General features: G+C 37.3%; 2 long non-coding RNA genes across 2 annotated transcripts in view; one reads left to right on the forward strand and one right to left on the reverse strand.

The window, feature by feature from the left end:
• LOC148190430 (uncharacterized) overlaps window positions 1-13082 on the forward strand; it is a 29941-nt gene extending 16859 nt beyond the window's left edge. The window contains exon 2 of the long non-coding RNA XR_015776824.1: window positions 9663-13082. This is a non-coding gene — a long non-coding RNA (uncharacterized LOC148190430). The remainder of the gene's footprint in view (window positions 1-9662) is intronic.
• On the reverse strand, window positions 3156-14011 carry LOC148190431 (uncharacterized). The gene is made up of 2 exons (XR_015776823.1): window positions 13312-14011; window positions 3156-3677 (listed from the first exon to the last, which is right to left on the reverse strand). It is a non-coding gene; the product is annotated as an uncharacterized LOC148190431 (long non-coding RNA).
• Between the last annotated feature and the right edge of the window lie 54 nt (window positions 14012-14065).

The raw sequence follows: 14065 nt of genomic DNA on the forward strand, positions 1-14065 counted from the left end.
TGCCAAATAAGGAGCGGTGCTGATGAGGTGAGAAGCGGAGAATGCCTAAAACAAACTGTAGAGGGGCTCCAGCAAAACAGCCAGGGGCTTAAGATATATTAAATTACCATGATTGGGACTTAAGGCATGGTTAAAGCCTGTTTGAGAGGCTGGGGAGCCTCATAGCAGAGCTATTCATGTTGAGGGAGCTGGGTCAATAGGTTGGGGAAGTTCACAGGACCTGATTCTATTCTTATGCAAACGCAGAGTACAAGACCTAAAGCTCACTCAGTTGGAAGATATAAATGACTGGACAATCATCCACAGTCCTCCACAGACACAAACCTGGTCTAGAGCCGCCTGCTCTTCAGTCATGATGAGGTAGAGAGTTTACTCTGATCATCTTACTTCCTACTCCGACAGTAAAATGCTCACGATGATGTTGAGACCCACTTTCTGGCACTTTTACATGAAAACTCTGACAAAAAAAAATAGTATTGAATCCAGTTTTGTCTCTTGTAAAATGTTGCCTGTATGCCATACTGTAGTTTTACGCAGTGTAATGAATTGGATGTCATGATAAGTATGAGTTTATTTACATATAATAACAGCAGATAGTGAAAGCATACTTTGTTCTTTGCAGCACAGCCTGAAAATTAATTTCTCAGCTTTGGTGAGTAATGCGACCACTGCTGACACCTAACACAATAGACAACATCCATCTCCATCTGTAGAACAACAAGCACAGAGTCTGAGCATAATTAAAGCGGGATTTCACCCCAAAATCAAAATTGCATATGCATTGTTATGGGAAATGTGCATCTATTGCTATCTCACCTAGCACCTGTTGAAAATATTTTAGTTTTTATGCAAAAACTGCTAGAAAAACACATCTCTTATCAGCAAAAGAAGAGCGCTCAACAGGCACACTGTACCATAGGGAAACAGTGGTTTTGCTGGCAATATTTTTCTCACTTTGATTGGTCCTTCACTTTTGTATCCTTGTTTTATGACACTCACAATGTCACAGATGTCATAAGTTTTGAGGAAGCGTGCAGTCAGAATGCCAATGGCACACTCCCTCCAAACTCATGACATCTGTGTTGTGTTGTGTGATCAAACTGCACATTTTAGAGTAGCCTTTTATTGCAACCATTCCAAGATACACCTGTTTTGTAATGATGCTTTTAAATAACCATCTTTATATGCCGCACTTATTAAATGGATGGATAATCTGGGAAAAGAGGAAGTGAGCAAGAACAAATTTGCCACCAAAATTTGAGAGACCTGTTAGCCTTTTTGTGTACGCAGAAAAAATATTAGATTATTTCTTTAGTATTTCGTTTAGTGTAAATTAACGATTGCATTGATTAAAAATAATGTTTGTGATCTTCAGTGATTGAAGATAATGTTGCATTAAGACATCTCTGTGATTTAAACACTGCATAGCTCCCCTAGAAATGCTTTTTCATGATTTTAGTTTATAGGAATTATGCTAATAAATACATACATTTATGTATATTATCTCACTTAAAAAGAGAGGCAAAAACTGACCGTGACCTTTGATGTGGCCCTTGCGGACACTTACACATCCCTTTTTCTCATAGTCTTTCTTTTTTCTGTCTTAATTTCTGTGAGATATGCTGAAATAAGATATTCTCCTAACAGAGGCTGTAAATACAGACCTGCATGCTGCTGGGGCTTTATTTACTAACGCTGGTAAGGTGTAACAACCTAATCTATGTGACGCATCAAAGGAACGCACACGTGTCTGTCAGCTTGTGCCGGGTCAAGTTGCGTCCCTGGAGAGTGAAAGGTCATGACCTCCGCTGCCCAGCAGCAGACTGACACTCCGCGGACACAAGGCTGTCACACTGTGGGAGACAGTTTACTAATCTACAGCTCAACACCACAGACAGGCTGCATGTAGGCTGCACGTCTCAATAGTTTACTGAAGACAGCTGCTTTTATGATACAGTTACACCAGCTTACATCGCTTCTCTTTCATTATGGGTGAATGACTGGATTCCTTGTGAAGATTCAATAAACTATTTATGTATCTACATATTTCCATTATTATCCTTTAAATTCTTACACTTACAGAGAAATATTACTGGATTTGTTGAGACACTGGACTAAACTTGAGCAAATTACTTGACTTTCAACCCACAATTGAGGGTTTTTGAACCCATTTTAAAACCCCTTAGGAGAGATACAGTAAACTGTTTGCCCAGTTTGGCAGAGAAATTACATCCACCAAGTGTGAATGAAGAGTTTACGTTTACTTTTCGTTTATTCATTTACTCCTTCATCACTGTGGTCTTTGTCATTTGTTTCAGCCAAGGCCTTTTTATCTGTTCACTGATTTATTTGTTTTGTTTATTGTTCTGAGATTTTAAAGAGAGAGATGAAAGAATGAAAGAAAATCACTTCCTGAGTACTTTCACTGTAGTTTTTGTGAAAAGGTAGTATATAGCCTTTATATGGGAGATTTATATGTAAACAGCCCTATAATGCAAACAATATCAGGGTTCCCACACATTCAAAGACCAATAATCAGCTGTCCACCATTCACAGTGTATAACACGAACATTGATCCATCTCAAAAATATTGACATAGCATAGTGATGGAAACTTTTGAATTCATGATTTTACATGTTAAATCAAACTGCCAAATTATGTTTCTCTCATTCAAAGATGTCAAATTCAAATTTTATTTAAACATAATACCAACTGGCTAGCATACATGGAGAGAGAGACAGCGCAGGGAGAAATTGAAGAAATATACGTGATGGTGAACAAAACATAAGCCATTGGCGCATGTTAGAGCTACGTTCAAATGCTACAGAAAATGAATCAGCCGTTATGTTACGTTACATGAAACGCTACCCATGCAAGAATACTCTAACAATTATTTTATTACACACAACAAAAGTCCATGAATTTTCCAAAACTTTCAAGGAATTTACTAATCCATGACTTTACCAGGCCTGGAAAATAAGATTTTGAAATTCCATGTCTTTTCCAGGTTTTCCATGGCCACACAACCCTGCAATATGCAGCTTTATTGAAGACTGTCTCAAAACGTGCAGTGCTTGTTTGTCACTGTCTCTTTCCAAGGTGCTGACACACAGCAGCCTTTCTGAACTGTTTCAGCACAGTAAATAAAAACACAGTTTCTTCTTCTAAATTTTATTGAGGAAAAAGCAAAACATGTCATTCAGCCCTCATGCCATAATGCCATCTGAATAAAGAGTAAATGAATGAAAACAGCAATCGTTCCACATTTTGATTTTTAAATGCCTTAAAAGATCCTCTAAATACAAATAAAATCACAAATAATTAACTACAAAGACAAAAAGTCAATATTGCTTTGACAAGAGAACGTTGGGTCATAAATCAAATATCACATTTTGGTTAAAATCCATCCACATTTTTACGAACTTTTCAGAAAATGATTCTCAAATAACAAATACATGATGTTCAAGTATCATTATATTCAGAGAATATGCATTTTTTATAGTTTCAAATCTAGTGTGAGACTATTTCTATTTATGAATTGTGTCTAAAACTGTGTTTGCAGCCAGAGACAAAACCACATGTATCGATTGGCCGGCAAATCCATGTGATTAACACAGTGACGTAAGCTCTGAAGATTCTCCACAGCATGGCAGCATCAGCATGATTGTGGTCATTTTCTAAAAGAAAACAAAAGAAAAAGACAAAAACATAAATTATAAGAACCAGCTCACCATTTAAAATTTTTGTACAGGTTTACTCTGATAATATGGCATCCCCTCTGATACATTTACACATTTCTTAAAGTGGTTGCATCATCTCAGCACATGTATGCTTGTCTAATGGGAGATCAGCCCTGCAGCCACGCCGCTTCCAGATTTCATCCATATATATATATCTATATATATATATATATAAGTAGATTCCTGGACAATTTAATCCCACTGGGAGACATGGTAAGACCTTTTCTTTGCCAATTGTCACCCTCTCTCTTATTCAAACCTCCTCTTTCTGCCTGCAGCTCCACAATGCACGATCGTGCTTGCTTTATTTTCATGTTCTCTCATATCTTTACTGCCACCCCCGAGCCCCTCAGACAGCATGCAGTTTATGCAAATCATCAGCCTTTCTTGCTCAAAGTTGAATGAGACCTCAACAAACTCTATCACCCCTCACTCACTCACTCGCACGCACACGCACACGCACACACACACACACACACACACACACACAGTTTGAAAGTGAACTTGTCCTTGCCACCATTTGTGTAATTTCAGTTTTTGTTTTTAATTAGAAATTCTTTACTTGATTACTCAATACAGGTGGGCTTAATGAAGTGAGGTGTAGCTCTGAGAGAAGAGCAACACATAAAAGTGTGTGTGTATGTATGTGTGTGTGTGAGTGTGTGTGTGTGTGTGTGTGTGTGTGTGTGTGTGTGTGTGTGTGTGAGTGAGAGAGAGGATGATGAATGTGAAATTCTTGGTGTTCCCAGGGTCTGGGTGGTGTTTGAAAGGCCTGAGTGGGGGGTTATAGGGGGGGTCCTGTGCCCAGCTGTTGGGGGGAACCTGAGTCTCTCTCTCTCTCACTCTCTGACAGGCTGTCCTTTTCACCAGCGCATTGCCAGGCCGTTCAGCCCGCTGCCATAACAACGCCACAGCCCCTCTGTCATAGAAACGCCATGCAGTGACTGCAGAGCACGGGGGGAGGGGGGAGGAGAGAGGAGGAGTTTTGGGGGGGAGGTCTGACACAAGTGAATGAAGAGTCGAGACATTTCTACCTCTGTGAACTTGAACTTGACTGACAGTCTGAGCGACTGGCGGGGAAGAATGGAAATCCAGTCCTTAGAGGTTTTCTGTGATTTAGTTCCCACAATACTTTTATATGTGGTTAAATATTTGCTGTATAAATCTGTTCTCTCTAGAAGTTTAGAGAAAAAGTAGTTTGGGTTATTATGAGCGGTATGGTATGAAAGAGTAGAGATCAGATTCGATTTGGTGCGTGTGTGTTTCGTGAGTCTGACTATATTTCTGACAGAAGGCCCTGAGGACAACCTTTTTCCATGTGCCTGTATAAATCATGAAGTTTCATCAAGTTTTTTAGTCAAATGCATAAAAATAAAGCATTTTATTGCAGTCACATTACTATAAATCATCTTGTTACAGTGAAATTAAGAAATAATCCAGATAATAAAATGATACTAATCTTTATCAACACAGAAATATCAAAACTTCTACAACTCATGATGGTAATAATAATAATAACAGGAGGAATCAGAATAGTCTTTTTCTTCATCTTACATTATTGCACATCTAACACTACTGTCATAAACGTTAAAACTTATATTACTACTTATTATTATTGGTATTTGTGCACATAAAAATTATCTTTAGATTTTTCAAATAATCTTTTAAGACAGTTGATGAGGACTCAATAACAATAAGGCTAATATTTTCAACATCCAGTTTTTATATCCATCTATCTGCCTCAGGGTCAGTGTGATGTGCCCGTTCGCTCCAGCCTAAACCCTATGAATGGTGACTGGTCCACATCGGGGGTCTTAGCTGCTCAGACCCACTCGACCATGGGAAAAAAGGGAGCTGTGAAAGGTCCCCTGTCGCTGTTACAAAGCCAAGAACAAGCCATAGCAGGATAATCGCGTTTATCCCCAGATTAAGACAGGATCGCAGCTGCAGTATCCTAGTGGGGGGACTGGGGGCTGTTGGGACGTCAAAACACACAATGTCGTGCCTTCAGGAGAGCTTAAAGTCATTCTGCGCAGGTTCAGGTACTGAGATATGAGGCTGTTTGGACCCGGATGCCTTCATGCATCGTTCCTGTATACTGTAAAACCATGGCTTTGTTCTGGTGAGCGCGAGGTCTCGCAGCAGAAAACAAAATGGCTCGTACAAAGGGTGAGACCTGACATTGTACGCATCATTCTTACATCACTCTTGCTATAATTGTGATCTGCGTATCGAACCATCTCCTTCTTTGCTTAAATGCCAGTCTCAGCCTCTGTCACATAGCAACACATCATCTAACTCCCCCAACACACACACACACACACACACACACACACACACACACACACACACACACACACACACACACACACACACACACACACACACACACACACACACACACACACTCCAATGAAGACGTGCATATTCATGAGTCCCAATGTTTTCTGCTGCCAGTTCTAGTATTTCTGTATCCCCCTGCGGCATTTAAAAAAAACAACCTAGAATACGGCTTGAGAATATATATAATAAACTGCACTGTATGTACATAGTACAGCCTCGTTTAATCACAATATCGCTGTAATCCTGAGCAACTACTGCTGGCACGTCTTGCCATCGCACCTCCTGATTTGAACACTAGATGTCACTACCTCACCTGATTGATTAGTAGTCGATAAAATCATTTACCTCAGTATGCATGGCGGCGGACCTGAAAAGACGGAAGATAGACAAATACTTTGCACAACAGTAAACTACTGTTAAGTCAGACATTAAACTGTTTAGTAGTGTTGCAAAGTTGTTTTGATAAGAAATTAATATTCTATGGTAAATGGGTTTTTCTGGTCTAGAAACACTGATTTTCTTGCAGTGTGTGCATTTACTATTGTTTGACCTGTGACTCCTTATATTTTTCTGTATATGGCCTGCAATGCTACTAAATCGGGTTCTCTTAAATGTCTGTGTGATTGGTACAGATGTCGTAACAGAAATCAATAACAGATAGTAGCTTTTACTCAGACCACCCTTACTTGCATAATTCAGTAAAAGTATTCATTCAGGATTATTTTACCCTTAGTAACAAAATTGAAAGAATATGCAGTTGTTTTGTAGGCCTTTGTCATTTATAGTTTGTTTTATTTTATTTATGTTTATATATATTCATTTATTTATTGTCTCCTCATGTGCATTTCCAATGTTGGGTATAATTAGTGTATTTTGTTTTGATTTGTTATTATTATTATTATTAGTAGTAGTAGTAGTAGTACTAGTAGTAGTAGTAGTAGTAGTAGTAGTAGTAGTAGTAGTAGTAGTAGTAGTAGTAATTTATTAGTTGGTTATTTTGCTAGGGTTCTTTTTGTAAATATTTGGACAGGTGTCTGATGTGTTGGTTGTTTATGAATTGTAGTTTTGAAAATTGTTCATATTGTGCAGAGAACTTTGCTCCATTGAGGTACCTCTGCTATTATTACTCAAGCAGGATACACATCTGACTCGAGCATCAGTTCTGGCATAAGACCACACACACCCATACACTGATCGTGAGAGAGTCACTCAGACATAAAGAGGCAGGAAGACAATGGGACAACTTTTCCAGGAGACACTCTCATGGCTGCTGTGCTAATGCAAGCATCTGCCACTGTCTGGTCTGACGCGACGTTCCACTGCCTGGGGTTTACTGCAGCGCCCTCTCACATATATACAGCGTTGGGAAAAAGAAGTGGCGGACCTTTGTCAAGTGCTCCTTTCACAAAGCAGCCATTGTGGAGAGAAGCCAGGATCAGAATGATAATGTGGACACTGGCGACTGTTTACCAACAGGTCTCCTGCAGCTGCAGCGCTCAGCACCAACATGCAGCGTCTGAGAGGGCTGCACTGTGTTTGTGCATGAGAGAAAATACAACACCTAGACTTTAAATGTGTACAGGTGTATGTTAGTTGTTTGTGCTTGTCCATGAATGTCTCAGAAATCTAAGAAGAATAAAATATAATTTTTGGGAATTCCTTCAAACTGTAAAGAAAATCTAATTTGCAATTTAGAACAGCCTTGTTATGGACAACAGTTATTGCGCATTGAGGCTGAAGGCCAAAGAGAACGAGCAACTATTATCAATTCTATTCTGTTAATCTATAAAATAAAGTGAGTCATCCACACACTGAAATGTTTAAATCCAACGGTAAACCCATTTTTAAATGAGCTAATCAGGCAGATTTACACATGTGCACTGTGTTGGTAGTCTCACAGCGTTTTGCTGTATGAGCTCACATTATCACCCAGCTTCACACCTGCCCCTCCCCCAAGCTGCTTGTCTAATTACAGCCTGGTGTCTAATAAAGGAACAGTACCCCTTTTATTTTTCAAGCCGTTGTGCCGACAGTTGAAGCCAGTACTTGGCTTTGTTTTGATAAGAAAACAGAAACCTTAAACACAGATTATTACAGAAAACTCAGATGGCACAAGGAAAACAACTACCCAACAGATCTGTAAGTCTGAATATAAAATACTGGAGTGTATTCTATGTGCTTTGACTGTATTGAACACAATAGTCTTATAATGGCACCATATTGTCTGTGTCTGTGTGCTAGGACTGGCATGATATCAGATTTTCACTAAACACTTATCATGGCGAATAGAGTTCACGATTACGATCGTGATATGTATATAGAATTTGACACACACATAAAAAGTAATTAATCGTTGTCTTTATTTATATAATAAATATTTATATATATTTATCTCAGTAATGTGACCCCACTAATTAGTTTCTTATTTATAAATATATTCATAGATATTTTATAGTTTTTTTATTATTCCTATTTTATGTAAAAAAAAAAAAAAAATTATCTAGTTTTGGTTTATCATGTGTATTGCCTTTTGGCAAATAATTTTCACTCAAAATACAAATGTAGGGACGCGGCGATAACTGTACAAAAGCTTACAAAAAGAGCAATTTCACTTAACTGATAGTGAAGAGGCAGTGCGATGGTGTTTGGGAGGGAGACAAAGCAGGAGTGGAAAGTAACAAACTATTGAAGGGGCTGATTATTCACACGATATCAAATGTGTATTAATAACATGTCAATATTTTATTTTAAATATCACTGTAATCATACCGGTATATTGTGACGCCTCTACTTTGTGCAGCATTTGATCAGCTGAGGACAATTATGAGGACAATTTCTTAAAATACTAAAGTTTAAGGGACTAAGCTGGATTTTTTTTAAAGCAATTTTTAGGAAAATTGCATTTTACAATTAAAAATGAACGAATTGTGGGGTTTGTAGGCAGTTTTAAGTATTTTAAAAACCAGATTAAAAACTTTCAATGTTTTAACCTTTAAACTATTTCCCCACCAGAAATTAAATAAAGGCACCTTTTAAAGCAACTTTCTTTTTTTTCTTCAGGTTTTTAGAAAATTAACAGTTAGGAAATCATTTAGGTGTCTGGTCAAAATTTTGGGGGCAGGTGAGCATTGGGGGGGCTTGGACTAGTGACTTTAGTATTTCTTTTTTACAGCCCTGGTTGTGGCTACTTCGTTATGTGTTTTTATTTATAGACATTTTTTCCCGTTTTTTATGCAGACCTCTTTGGCAGAGCGTTTTAAAAGATATTATGAGTTCAGCTTAGGTTTAAGGGCGAATCAGCACCTTTATAAAAACGATTAATGACAAGAATTGACTGTCCATTTTCTTTGTCCGTAATTTAAATATTCATATTGGTCTTGTTCTCCAGACAGGCAGATAAGAGCGGAGGTGCTGCTGCGCCTTTAAATACTCTCTCTGCTCCCCTCGTTTCTATGCAATTATGTTAATATGCAGAGCTTGTCTGGCTCCTATTCATTATCGGCTGGAGTTGCGTGATTGTTTCCTTTATTTTCCATCTTTGTAAGGCCACTCTTGTTTTTTTCTGTCTTTTTTTTTTAGGCAGGCCCGCTTTATCCCGCAGTAATGGTTTGGCGGAGGGACCATCAGAGAGCGCTCATGTCGGATAAAGACTTTCGGCAGGACGCGTTTCTGCTCGCAGCTTCAGTCTCTGTTTCAGCCGCTCTGTGAGTAACTTATCTCTGGGCTCTGTTTGTAAAATAACCCAGGTGAAACGTAAAACAGCCCAGGTTTTTGATGATACTTATTTAACTGTATTAAACCGTAATTTCCAGGTGACACAAGCAAGCCCGCTAATGAAAATACATTTCCATATGCAGATTTTTTTTGGAGGTCAGACCACAGTTTGAAATATAAGTGAAAGAGGGAATATTACATATGTATTTTGCTCTATTAGAAATCTTTATTAATCATCTCTTAATGTATGACTTTTTTTGAAAGGGGCTATTATGAAATTATAGGCCTTCTTCTCCACTCTCACTTCGATACAGTAATTCGCGTTGATTGACTCATTAACGAAAAACGCCATCATTGTTGCCTCCTCTGATTTATTCATTCCTGCGCTTTAATGGAGATTTGTGATGAAAAAATATTTCCATGTTCATTGTTCACGGGCTGCATCTCTACCCATTACACGTACAAGACAGATAGACAATAATTAACACATTAATTAACACAGGCTGGTGGTCTGTGAGATTTTACCAAAGCAGATCTATTGACTAAAGGCCTGTTATTTAGGCCTGTAATTTCCTGTCAAAAAAAAAAGAGGGCACGTTAGGTAAAAGTTTCATATAAGGCCCATATTTAAGGCCTATTAAGGCTCATTTTTCTACTATATTTTTAAATAAATAAAATGAAAATAATTTCAGTGAATGTAATATTTTTTGGACTATTGACTTAAAAATGGCATCTCCCTTTAAAGGATCAAATAAACAGATTATACACAAAACCAAATGAAAGCATTCAGTGTTACCTATTTGAATTTTTAACTCCTTACATTTTCTTTTCTATTTAATTTACTTTACTTTTTTGCCCATGTTTATGTGGGAGGAGACCACTATAACAGGATGTGGCCACACTAATGTAAATGAATCAGGTGATTGCAGTTCGATCTTCACAGTTTTAAATGACCTTAAAATGTCCAAATTTATGTGAAAGTGGGCCTTTTCTTTTCTCTTTAAATCTGTCGTGCTTTCTTTAAAATAAGCAACAATTACTTGAACGTGCAGACTGTACACCATCAGAACAAAGTGTGTGTGTTGCTGTAAGAGTGGCATTCAAAATGAAAAACACTCACTGGTGTGCCCTCGTGCAGGATATCCATGAGAAATAGGAAATATGAAGACACTCTGTGGTGTTGCTGGTGTTACATTACATTTTAATGTTTTTACTAATTGGTTTATCATATATAAGATATATATGATTTTTATTTTATTTTTTTTTGTGTGTATTGTTTGGACCCAAAATAACTATCTAACTAACTCACTAGAAGCTGAATCTGGGTTTTATTATGCGAGGCAGTTTTTGATAGGAGCTGTCTAATATTTGCTCCTCAAAGGTCAAGTGTGCTACAATGTGTTGTTTCTCTCAGCTTCACTTAATCAGACTTATTATTATTTCCCCAGCGGTGACATTAGTGGGAGATGTCAGGTGAATAGGAACAACAACTTTAATGAAATGCCATGAGATGGTCAGCCAGCAGATCACTGATTCATTCATTCACTGTTCAGTCACAGTATAGCAGTTACACGTACACCGACTCATTGAACGATCTTAAAAAGGGCTCAGAAACGTGACCTCACTAATTACATCTCTTAGTTAGTGAGATCACACCAGAGAGGAGACGTGCAGTAAAACCTGAGACAGGAGGACTTAAAGACCGTGCTGATTATGGTCTGACAGACAGCTAACGAATTACAGCGGCCCCGCTATGTGCCAACACAACCATTTTAGAGGCAGCAGGGAGACGCCGTCAAGATGGCTTCCATACAGACAACATGATGTTCTGACAGTGAAGGAGGCCGAACTCTATAACCTGCACAGTCTGACATGTGTCCTCACCACAGGACAAGTCCTTTCTTTTAGAGTAAGGACATCACAGCGGTGGCCAAGTAGATTCAGGACAATGTTTTAGTTTTCTTTTGCATTTCCAACAACTGGTGCAAAAATTTCTGGCATTAAATAACTGCTGCCATCTGTACATCAAATAATACCCAAAAATACATTTAAGAAAATATTTGGGTAATTCAAAATGAAATTATGCATTTTTTATGATTTAAAAAAGAAAAGTTGCAGTAATAAAAATGATGCCCTTTTACACCAGCAAAAAGGGATGTTTAGATTCACGGACACAGGCTGACATTTTCCTCTCTTGCCCATGGCTCGACAGTTTTGGAAAGACTAAATTGTGAAACAGGTTCTTCATTTTTTTATCATGTATTTTATTTTATTGCTAATATGCAAGACAGGGGTTAAGGAAGAAATGTCTGTGGGGGTTTTCACAGTAAGAATAGTGGATGTTTAAAATATGCAGTCTGGTTGACAATCAATGCAAAATAAATTGTGAATCTCAGTGATGATATGAAACATACAAAGTTACACAAATGAAGCCACATGTATCATGTGTCTGTATCTTCACTTTACATCATTTACAGCAGTGTGCTTAAAGGCAGCAAAAAATCCTGTTTAGATACATTTATTTAAATAACAGTAGGATTAAATAACATTTTAAGACTTTGATAACATAAAGAATAATTAATAATTTTATAAAGGAATTTATGAGCATTATTATAGTTATATTGTAAGTTATATCATCTGAAGTGTTTGAGTTTATCAAATCAATAGTGAAACTGGGCTATTAGTTAATACAATTTGTTAAATATATCCATAAAATACATTTCAAAGAAATGGTACCAGGTATCAAAACTCTAAAAGAAGTGTGGAGCAGCAAGTGTCTGTGTGTCTGAAAACATTACAGCAGAGAGACTCTTTTAGGATTTTTAACATATGCAGTATTTGCTCTGTATTTATTTATTTATTTACTTTCCAGTAATAACACCTATGTTCCCAGTAGTCTCAAATGTCAGAAAACCTTCTACAGAAAGTTAGCTCTGTCTTCTGAAACGTGAAATTTCACAGAAAGAGAAAAGGGGAACATAGTATAAATTACAGAGCTTATAATGACATAAAATATAAAATATATGTGTGTGGTTTGTCTAAGTGGTGTAATAATTAAACACAGAATGTGTGATAACTACTGTTATTTAAAAGGCTCAACAAAATACCAACAAATTAAAGTAATTGGAATGAGGTATTCACATCAACAAGCCAACAGCTCTAACTGTGTTCAGGACTGTTTCAGAAACTGAAAGTAAAAAGACATATGTGTTTTTGATCTATGATTGCCAGCAACTAATGCTAGAAAACTGATCATGCCTAAACAATTTCTCAAAGTTTTTTTTTTTAAATAAAACTAACAGTCCAATATCCAAAGATGTTCAATTTTCTATAACAGCAAATCCTCACAAATGAGAAGCTGGAACTGAAATGTTTTGTCTGGAAAATCCCTTCAAACAGTTGCTTATTGTTTTTCTGTGGATCGTCTAAATCTGCTTATCGACTAATTGTCTCAGCTTTGTGTGTTATTTGCATGTTCAGATGAATCAAACTACTCAGTGTGTTGATAACCCACCTGAAAAGACATGGTGTCCTCTTGTGTCTGTGTTTCTCTTTTTGTTTATTGTCATTAATGCAGGAAGCTGAGTGTTTGGAGGTCATTCCTACTTTCGGTTATCTAGCTTTATGATGGATGATTAACACTCATACAGCTAGATAACCAAAGACAGGAACAGGCTCCATTGTTTGCTCTAACAGCAAAAGGTAAGTGTGAACCTGGGAACAAAAAAATGGAAAAAAAATGAGTTAATGCTTGCTAAATTGAACACAGCAGGGCTTCGACTAACAATTTTGATTTAAAAACTGAAATACGTTTATCTTAATATTTTCTTCCATATTTTTCCCCAAGACCAAACGAAACAAGTTTTTGAAGCCTTTCTATCAAATAGTTTTTTTTCCATCAAAATACACAATAACATATATCATCTCCCGGGCCGTCAAAGACAGACGTCAAGTCTTCATAAGGTAATTGTAACTTATTCAAATTTACGGCAAATAAAAAAAAGTGAGGATGAGTCACAAACTTCACAGTATGGAGCTGTTAAGTAGCATCTTGTACTACATTGTATATTGCCACTTTAAATTATATAACCTCGGTCACCGGTCTCTACGCTGTTACCCTAACTTTTCAAAATGTTCCCCCCAAAAAATCACCCCGTTCACCCCCACAAAACAGGGCTTTACCCTGTTATAAAGCTCCACATAATATTTTTTCATCAAAGATCAACCTCTAGAGTAAGCTGCGGAGACATATATATCTAATTTTTGGA

The sequence above is a fragment of the Plectropomus leopardus genome, chromosome 1 (genome assembly GCF_026936395.1).
Source record: "Plectropomus leopardus strain MGB_pleo_1.0 chromosome 1, ASM2693639v1, whole genome shotgun sequence".
NCBI lineage: Eukaryota > Metazoa > Chordata > Actinopteri > Perciformes > Serranidae > Plectropomus > Plectropomus leopardus.